A 9,771-nucleotide genomic window follows, 5' to 3' on the forward strand; every position below is an offset into this window, starting at 1 on the left:
AATCCTATTAACCTAGTTAAAAAAATATGATATAGCAAGTATAGAAGAATTATGTAACTTGCCTGAGGCTATAAAATTGCAAAGTCTAGACTTGAACTCATGAGTATCTTTGTACAAAGTGTACGCTTTATAACACAATATCCAGCATGCCCATAAGCTCACACTCAATTTTTTAGGTAAAAATTTTAAGCCTAAAAATAAAAATATACACAAGTAAAAAATATTATTTTAATACCTATTCAACTTACTATGGGCAATGTTAAGATAATTAATCCTGTCGATGGCAAATTTATGATGAATTGGTACTATACCAATTGGTACTATTAGTACCAATTTTGCCAGTAGAAGTGAAAATTACTTCTGAACTGAATTGAAAATTACTACAATCACAGAGCCTGGGTGGCTCAGTCAGTTGAATGCCTGACTTCAGCTCAGGTCATGATTTTGTGGTTCGTGAGTTCAAGCCCCACATAGGGCTCTGTGCTGGCATCTCAGAGCCTGGAGCCTGCTTCGGATTCTGTGACTCCCTCTCTCTCTCTGCCCCTCCCCTGCTCATGCTCTCTCCCTCTCTCTCAAAAATAAACATTAAAAAAATTTTTTAATTAAAAAATAAATATGTTGGGGCGCCTGGGTGGCGCAGTCAGTTAAGCGTCCGACTTCAGCCAGGTCACGATCTCGCGGTCCAGGAGTTCGAGCCCCGTGTCGGGCTCTGGGCTGATGGCTCTGAGCCTAGAGCCTGTTTCCGATTCTGTGTCTCCCTCTCTCTCTGCCCCTCGCCCGTTCATGCTCTGTCTCTCTCTGTCCCAAAAATAAATAAACGTTGAAAAAAAATTTTTTTTTAAAAATTAAAAATAAATAAATAAATATGTTAAAAAAAGAAAAGAAAATCACTACAATCCTTTTAGAGTTCTGGAAAACTAGTAATGCTTACTACTAATAAAAGTGCAAAAGAACTTGGGTGTCCTAAAGGATTTATTTACTGCCTGTTTAATGTCCAATTATTAAAAAAAAAAAATGTGGGTTATGTCAAACTCCCATTCTAGGCCTATTAAGATGAACTGGATAGGGGCACCCAGGCGGCTCAGTCAGTTGAGCATCCAACTCTTGATTTCAGCTCATGTCATGATCCCAGGGTCATGGGATCAAGCCCTGCATTGGGCTCCACACTGAGCATGGAGCCTGCTTAAGATTCTCTTTCTCTCTCCCTCCCTCTACCCCTCTCTCCTGCTCATGCTCTCCCTCTCACTCTAAAATTTAAAAAAAAGAAAAAAAGATGAAATGGATAGATCTTTGATAGATAAAAGAGACAAAAGATTTGTGGATGATTCTTAGATATCTGGCTTCAGAAAAGCATGCTCATAGAACTAATACACTATGAACTAATATTTCGTTAGCAACTAGGCAGTGTGGTTACTGCTTGACATACATGATCTCATTTCATCTTTCCAACTCTAACATATTACTGCCTCAAATTACAAATGAAAAAAAAAAGGAATGGGAAAGAAAATACTAGATATTAGATCTTCACTAAAGCCTTCATTTGCTAAGCTTTTTCTATCATTGCAAACTGCTAATATCCATGTGATATTTATTTCACAACTGAGCTGAAAGACTAGATTTTCCACTGGAGGATATATAAAATGACAGTAAAACAAGAGCCAGGCAGGTGTCAGGGTTTCACTGTAAATAAATACAGTAAGTCACATGGGAGTCTTTTGACATTACTGCCCCTAACAAAGTCACTTTTGAAAACAACACTAGATTTGTCTCTTTGGTTTTCTTTTTTTCTTTCTTTCCATTTTTTGTTTTTGTTTTGGGTTTTGTGGGGATTTTGCCTTTCTTTTTCCCCTTGAATTTTGGTACCTGAACCTTAAAGGACTTTTTAAAAAATTAAAGATATTTAGATCTTTAACACATGATGAAGATCATGTAATATATCTCATCCTACACTTTTTAAGTTTATTTATTTATTTTTGAGAGAGGGCGTGTACATGTACAAGCAGGGGAGGGGCAGAGAGAGGGAGAGAGAGAATCCCAAGCAGGCTCTGTGCTGTCGGCACAGAACCCAGTTCAGGGTTCAAACCCAGGAACTGTAACACCATGACCTGAGCCAAAATCAAGAGTCAGAGGCTTAACCAACGGAGCCAGCCAGGCGCCCCTCATCCTACACTTTTTACAATTCCATTTCAGTGACAGAAGAAATCCTGGGATTTGGTTTTTAACATAGATATAAATTAAAACTATTACAGGACCATCGAAAGATAAGGCGTCCCTATGATCCATGTTAGTGTAACTGGGCAGAAGAGAACAATTTCCTTATATAATGAGAGCATGGGAACTACATTCAGGGAAAAAAAATACACCCACTTCATTCTGTACTCCTTGGACCACATCAGTAATACAAGGCAATATACTTAAGATCAACCAGACTAACCATTTTTATCTGTGAGTACAATTTATACCATGATTTCCTAGAAATTATAAATTAAACAGGTTGAAGGCAGGACCTAAGACTCTACTTTTTTTTTTTTTCAACGTTTATTTATTTTGGGGACAGAGAGAGACAGAGCATGAACGGGGGAGGGACAGAGAGAGAGGGAGTCACAGAATCGGAAACAGGCTCCAGGCTCTGAGCCATCAGCCCAGAGCCCGACGCGGGGCTCAAACTCACGGACCGCGAGATCGTGACCTGGCTGAAGTCGGAGCTTAACCGACTGCGCCACCTAGGCGCCCCAGACTCTACTTTTTAAAAAAGTTTCTACAAGGCACCTGGTTTAATGGACACCAGCAAATTGGACACCCTAGAAGAAATGGATAAATTCCTAGAAACATACAACCTACCAAGACTGAAACATGAAGAAACAGAAAGCTAAACAGATCGAATACTAGTAAGGAGATTAATCTGTCACCTAAAACCTCCCAACAAACAAAAGTCTAGGACCTGATGGCTTCACTGGTGAATTTTTTGAAATGTTTAAGAAAAATTAATAACAAACCTTCTTAAACTTTAACAAAAAATAGAAGAGGAGGGCACACTTGTGAACTCATTTTACGAAGCCAGAATTGCCCTGCTAAAAAAACCAGACAAGGACACCACAAGAAAAGAAAATTAGAGGCCCAAATCCTTGATGAACAAGGATGCAAAGATACTCAAAAATATAACTGAATTCAACAATACATTAGAAGTATCAAATACCATGATCAAGTGGGATTTAGTCCAGGGATGCAAAGATGGTTCAACATCCACAAATCAAACAATCAACAACACGAAAGATAAAAATCACATAATTTTAACAATAGATTCAGTAAAAGCATTTAATAAAATTCAACATGATAGAAACTCTTATCAAAGTGGGAATAGAAGAAATATACCTCAACATAAAAAAAGGCCATAAATGACAAGCCCACATCTAAAATTATACTCAATGGCAAAACACTGAAAATTTTCCTCCTAAGATCAGGAACAAAATAAGGATGTCCACTTTGGCCACTTTTACTCAACATAGTATGGGAAGCACTAGTCAGAACAATTAAGCAGTAGAAAAAAGTAACAGACATCCAAATCATAAAAGAAGAGCTATAACTGTCACTATTTGCACTTGGCATGAAAACCCTAGAGACTCCACCAAAAAAAAATTGTTAGAACAAAAAAAATTCAGTAAAGTTGCAGCATTCAAAGCCAATATACAAAAATCTGTTGCATATCTATGTGCTATAATATCAAACTACCAGAAAGAGAAAATAAGAAAGCAATCCCATTTACAGTCCCATAAACAGAATAAAATACTTAGGAGCACATTTAACCATAGAGGGGGAAAAACTGTATACGAAAAAAAAAAACTGTAAGATATTGATGAAAGAAAGTGAAGACAACAAAAATAAATGGAAAGTTACTCCATGTTCCGGATTGGAAGAATATCATTAAAGTGTCCATACTCCCAAAACAATCTATTGATTCAACGCAATCCCTATCAAAATGCCAATACCACCTTCACAGAAAGAAAACAAAACAATCCTAAAATTTGTAAGGAACCACAAAAGACTGTGAATAGCCAAAGCAATCCTGAAAAAACAATGTGGAAGTATTACAATGCCAGACCTCATGTTACATTACAAAATTGTAGTAATCAAAAGTATGGTACTGGCACAAAATAGACACATAGCTCAACAGAACAGAAGAGAAAACCCAAAAATAAACCCACAATTAAATGACGAATTAATTTTTGACAAAGAGTCAAAGGCAAGAGTATGTAATGGGAAAAAGACAAACTGTGTTGGGAAAGCTGGATGGCTACATGCAAAAGAATGAAACTGGACCACTTTCTTACACCACACATAAAAATAAATTCAAAATGGATTGAAGACCTAAATGTGAGACCTGAAACCATAGAAATCCTAGAAAATAGCACAGGCATTAATTTCTCTGACATCAGCTGTGAACATTTTTCTCAATAGGTCTCCTGAGGCAAGGGACAAAGTAAAATTAAACTTTTGGGACTATATAAAAATAAAAAGCTTCCACACAGCAAAGGAAACAATCAACAGAACCAAAGACCTACTGAATGGGAGGAGATATTTATTTGCAAATGACATGTCCGATAAAGGGTTAGTATCCAAAATATATAAAGAACTTGTACAACGCAACACTCTCAAAACAGACAATCCCATTTAAAAATGGGCAGAGGACTCGAATAGACATTTTTCCAAAGAAGTCACACAGATGGCCAACAGGTACATAAATAGATGTTCAACCCCACTAATCATCAAGAAAATGCAAATCAAAACCACAATATTACCTGACCCTTTCTGATTGGCTGTTTTCAAAAAGACAAAAATAACAAGTGTTGGCAAAAATATGGAGAAAGGAGAACCCTCATACACTGTTGGGAATGTAACTCCTGCAGCCAATATGGAAAACAGTATGGAGGTTCCTCAAAAAATTAAAAATAGGGGCGCCTGGGTGGCGCAGTTGGTTAAGCGTCCGACTTCAGCCAGGTCACGATCTCGCGGTCCATGAGTTCGAGCCCCGCGTCAGGCTCTGGGCTGATGGCTCAGAGCCTGGAGCCTGTTTCCGATTCTGTGTCTCCCTCTCTCTCTGTCCCTCCCCCGTTCATGCTCTGTCTCTCTCTGTCCCCAAAAAAATAAATAAACGTTGAAAAAAAAAATTAAAAAAAATTAAAAATAGAACAACCAGAGTGCCTACGTGGCTCAGTAGGTTAAGTGTCCCACTTTGGCTCAGGTCACATGATCTCATGGTTCATGAGTTCGAGTCCCACATTGGGCTTGTTGCTATCAGTGCAGAGTATACTTTCGATCCTCTGTCCACCTCTCTCTCTGCTCCTATCCCACTCAGCCTCTCTCTCTCTCTCTCAAAAATAAATAAACACACAAAAAATAAAATAAATAAAAATAAAAATAGAACTACCGTGAAATCCAGCAATTCCCAGAATACAAATTCTGGGTATTTGTCCAAAGAGATACATGTACCATGTACATTTATGTTCATTATAGCATTATCTGAAACTGCCAAGATAAAAAAGTAACTTAAATGTCCATCAATAGATAAATGGACAAGAAGATGGAAAATATACATTAAATGGAATATTACTCGGCCATAAGAAGGGATGAAATCTTGCCATTTGCGACAACATGGATGGACCTGAAGGGTATTATGTTCAGTGAAATAAGTCAGACAAAGACAAATAGTGTGTGAGTTCACTAATATATGTATCTAAAACAAAACAAAACAAAACAAAAAAACACTGGGGCTCCTGGGTGGCTCAGTCAGTTAAGCATCTGACTTCGGCTCAGGTCATGATCTCATGGCTCATGGTTTCCAGCCTGATGTCAGGCTCTGTGTTGACAGCTCAGAGCCTGGAACCTGCTTTGGATTCTGTGTGTCCCTGTCTCTCTGCCTCTCCCCAACTCACGATCTGTCTCTCCTTCTCTCTCTCTCTCAAAAATAATCATTTAAAAAATTGTATTTACAAAAACACTACAACAAATGAACCAATAAACAAAACAGAAACAGACTCATAGATACAGAAAACATGCTGTTGGTTACCAGAGTAGGAAGGACAAAATAAATGAAGGGGATTAAAAGGTACAAACTTCTAGTTATAAAATAAGTATGTTCGAAGGTGAAAAGTACAGCATAGGGATATAGTCAATAATATTGTTAATAACTTTGTATAGTGACAGATGGTAACTAGATTGGGGGGATCATTTTGTAATGTATAAAAACATCAAATCACAATTATGTACACCTGAAAGTAACAGGATATTGTACATCAATTATTCTTCAATTAAAAAAAAAAAAAAAAAGCTCAAGGGCATCGTTCCAGGCTCTGAACTGTCAGTCCAGAGTCCAACACAGGGCTCAAACCCATGAAGAGTGAGATCATGACCTAAGCCAAAGTCAGGTGCTTAAACTACTGAGCCATTCAGGCACACCCAGAACAAGCTTTTGCAGGTAAGCATGCCTCGAAAGCCAGTCCTGGAGAAAACTTAAGCATTCAGCATCACCCTAGGGAAAGCAAGAAGGAAGCTGTTAACATCTAGTCCAGCTTTGCAGGACTGAGAAATGGCATACAAGCTTAAGAATTCTTTCTGCCATAAGAGTGAGCAAGAAGTGTGGAGCAACTGTAGAAGAGTTCTGAGAAAGACTAAATCTCTCACAGAGCTGAAGGAAGATATTTCTCTCTCAAAACCAGTGAATAAACACTGGAGAGGTGACTGCTTCTTCAAATGTAAAGACAGCAATGCAAGACATGAAGAAATATGAATATCAAGAAACATAACAACACAAAAGGAATACAATAATTTTCCAATAACTGAACCCAAAGAAATGGAGATCAGAAATTTACCTAATAAGAATTCAATATAGTGGGTTTTAAGGAAGCTTAGTGAGCTACAAGAAAACACAGAAAGACAATTCATTGAAATCAAGAAATGGACAAAAAAAATGAGAACTTTATAGAAAGGTAGAAATCATAAAAAAGAATCAGAAATTCTGGACCTGAAGAATACAGTGAATGAAATAAAAAACACAAAAGAAAACCTCAACAGGAAAATGAATCAAACAGAAGAAAGAATCTGTGAAACAGAAGGCTTTTGAAATTATCATTGGAGTAGAACAAAGGAAAAAAAGAATAAAAAAGAGTGTTGATTGCCTATATGAACTATAGGATACCATTAAGAAAAATTACCTATGTAGTATTGCAGTCCCAGAAGGGGGTAAAGGGACAAAGGAATATTTAAAGAAATAATAGCTGAGAACTTCCCAAATCTAGGGAAAGATTTAGACATCCCAGTTCAATCCTAAATAACTTTTTCCACAATGCATTAAAATAAATCTGTCTCAAATCAAAGAGAAAGAATTGTAAAAGCAGGAGGGAAAAAAAAATCCTCAGTTACAAGGGAAATCTCATAGGCTATCAGCAAATTTTTCAGCAGAAATCTTACAGGACAAGAAAGAATAGTATGATATATTCAAAGTGCTGAAAGAAAACAAACTTACAATCAAGAATATGTTACCCAGCAAAGTTGTCCTTAAGAAATGAAGGTGATAAAGACATTCCCAAACAAAAGCTGAGAGAGTTCATCACCACCACACCTGCCTTACAAAAAATGTTAAAAGGAGTTCTATGAATTAAAATGAAAGGATGCTAATTAGTAACATGAAAACATACCACGGTAAGGTAAGTACAAGTCAAACTTAGAATATTCTGGAATTGTAATATGTGGGTGTAATAACCACTTAACTTCTAAATAAAGGTTAAAGGACAAAAATATGAAAAATAACTATAGCTACAATAATTTGTAAATTAGTCATAAATTGTGGCATCAAAAACATTAAAGATGGAGGGAGGGGTAAAATGCTAGTTTTTGTATGTGTTCAAAGTTAAGTTGTTATCAGCATAAAATATACTATTATATCTATAAGCTGTTTTATTGAAGTCTCATGGTAACCAAGAAGCAAAAACTTGCAGCAGATAGAAAAAAGATTAAAAAAAAGGAATCAAAGCTATAGAAAATCATCAATTCCCAAAGAAGATAGTAGGAGAAGAATGGGAGGGCTTACAAAACAGCAGAAAACAAAAAGATGACATTAATATTCTTTACTTATCAATAATTACTTTGAACGTACTTGGATTAAATTCTCCAATCAAAAGGCATACCATGGCAGTGCAGATAATAACAAAACCCAACTGTGTGATATATACAAAAGGAAAACTTCAGGTTTAGGTACATACAGAAGATAAAAAATGAAGGAATAACAAAGATATTCCTTGCAAATAGAAACCAAAAGAGAGCAGGGTGCCTGGGTGGCTGAGTCAGTTAAACGTCTGACTCTTGATTTCAGTTCAGATCATGATCTCACCGTTTGTGAGATCAAGCCCCACATCGGGCTCTGTGCTGAGAGCATGGAGCCTGCTTGAGATTCTCATTCTCTCTCTCTCTCTCTCCCTCTCTCTCTTTCTCTCTCTCTCTCAAAAATAAATAAACATTTAGGGGCACCTGGGTGGCTCAGTTAGTTGAGCATCTGACTTTGGCTCAGGTCATGACCTCACTGTTTGTGAGTTCAGCCCTGCATCAGGTTTGCTGCTGTCAGCACAGAGCCTGCTTCAGATCCTTTGTCCCCCTCTTTTTCTGCCTCCCTCTCTCTCTCTCAAAAATAAACATTTAAAATAAACAAACATCAAAAAAAAAAAAAAGAGAGAGCAAGAGAACACAGACTTTAACTGTAAAGTTGAAACCAGAAACAAAAGGTTATAATATAATAATTAAGGGGTCAATTCATCAGAGGATATATCAATCCTAAACATATATATACATATATATAGACACAGATACAGATATACATATACATATATATACAAATACAAATATTTGTAAATAATAAATACAAATATATACAATACAAATATACATATGCACACAAATATATACATATACAAATATACAAGAATATATAATATATATATACATATATACATGCATATAAGTATGTATATTTATATACAGCCAATAATGGAGCATCTACATATACTAAGCAAATACTAGATGTGAAGAGAGAAAATATATTAATATAAGAAGACTGCAATACTCCATTTTTCAACAAGGGATAGCTTACTTGGAAAACCAATAAGGAAATCTTGTACTTGAACTATACATTAAACAAAATGGACTTAACAGAAATTTACAGAACATTCCACTCAAAGGCTCAGAATACACATTGTTTTTAAGCACACACAAAATATATTCCAAGATAGAGCATATGATTGGTCAAAAAACAAGTCTTACAAAATTTAACAAGATTGAAATCACAGCAAATATCTTTTCTGACCAAAATGGCATAAAACTAGAAACGAATTACAGGAGAAAAACTGGAAAATTCACCAATGTGTGGGAATTAAACAACATATTCCTAAACAACCAGTGAGTCACAGAAGAAGTCAAAAGGGAGATCAAAAAGTATCTTGAAACAAATGAAAAAGGAAACACAACATACCAAATTCATGAAATATGATGCAGTTTACAGCAATAAAGGCCTACCTTAGCCAAAAATAAACCACCTAGCCTTACAGCTAAAGGAACTTTCTAGTTCAAACTAAGATCAAACTAAGATCAAACTAAGCCTAGAAATGGCAGAGGGAACTGATTCTGTGTCTCCCTCTCTCTCTGCCCCTCCCCCGTTCATGCTCTGTCTCTCTCTGTCCCAAAAATAAATAAACGTTGAAAAAAAAATTAAAAAAAAAAAAAATTAAA

Source organism: Herpailurus yagouaroundi, unplaced genomic scaffold (genome assembly GCF_014898765.1).
Source record: "Herpailurus yagouaroundi ecotype Mexico unplaced genomic scaffold, PumYag 100, whole genome shotgun sequence".
In the NCBI taxonomy this organism is placed as follows: Eukaryota; Metazoa; Chordata; class Mammalia; order Carnivora; family Felidae; genus Herpailurus; species Herpailurus yagouaroundi.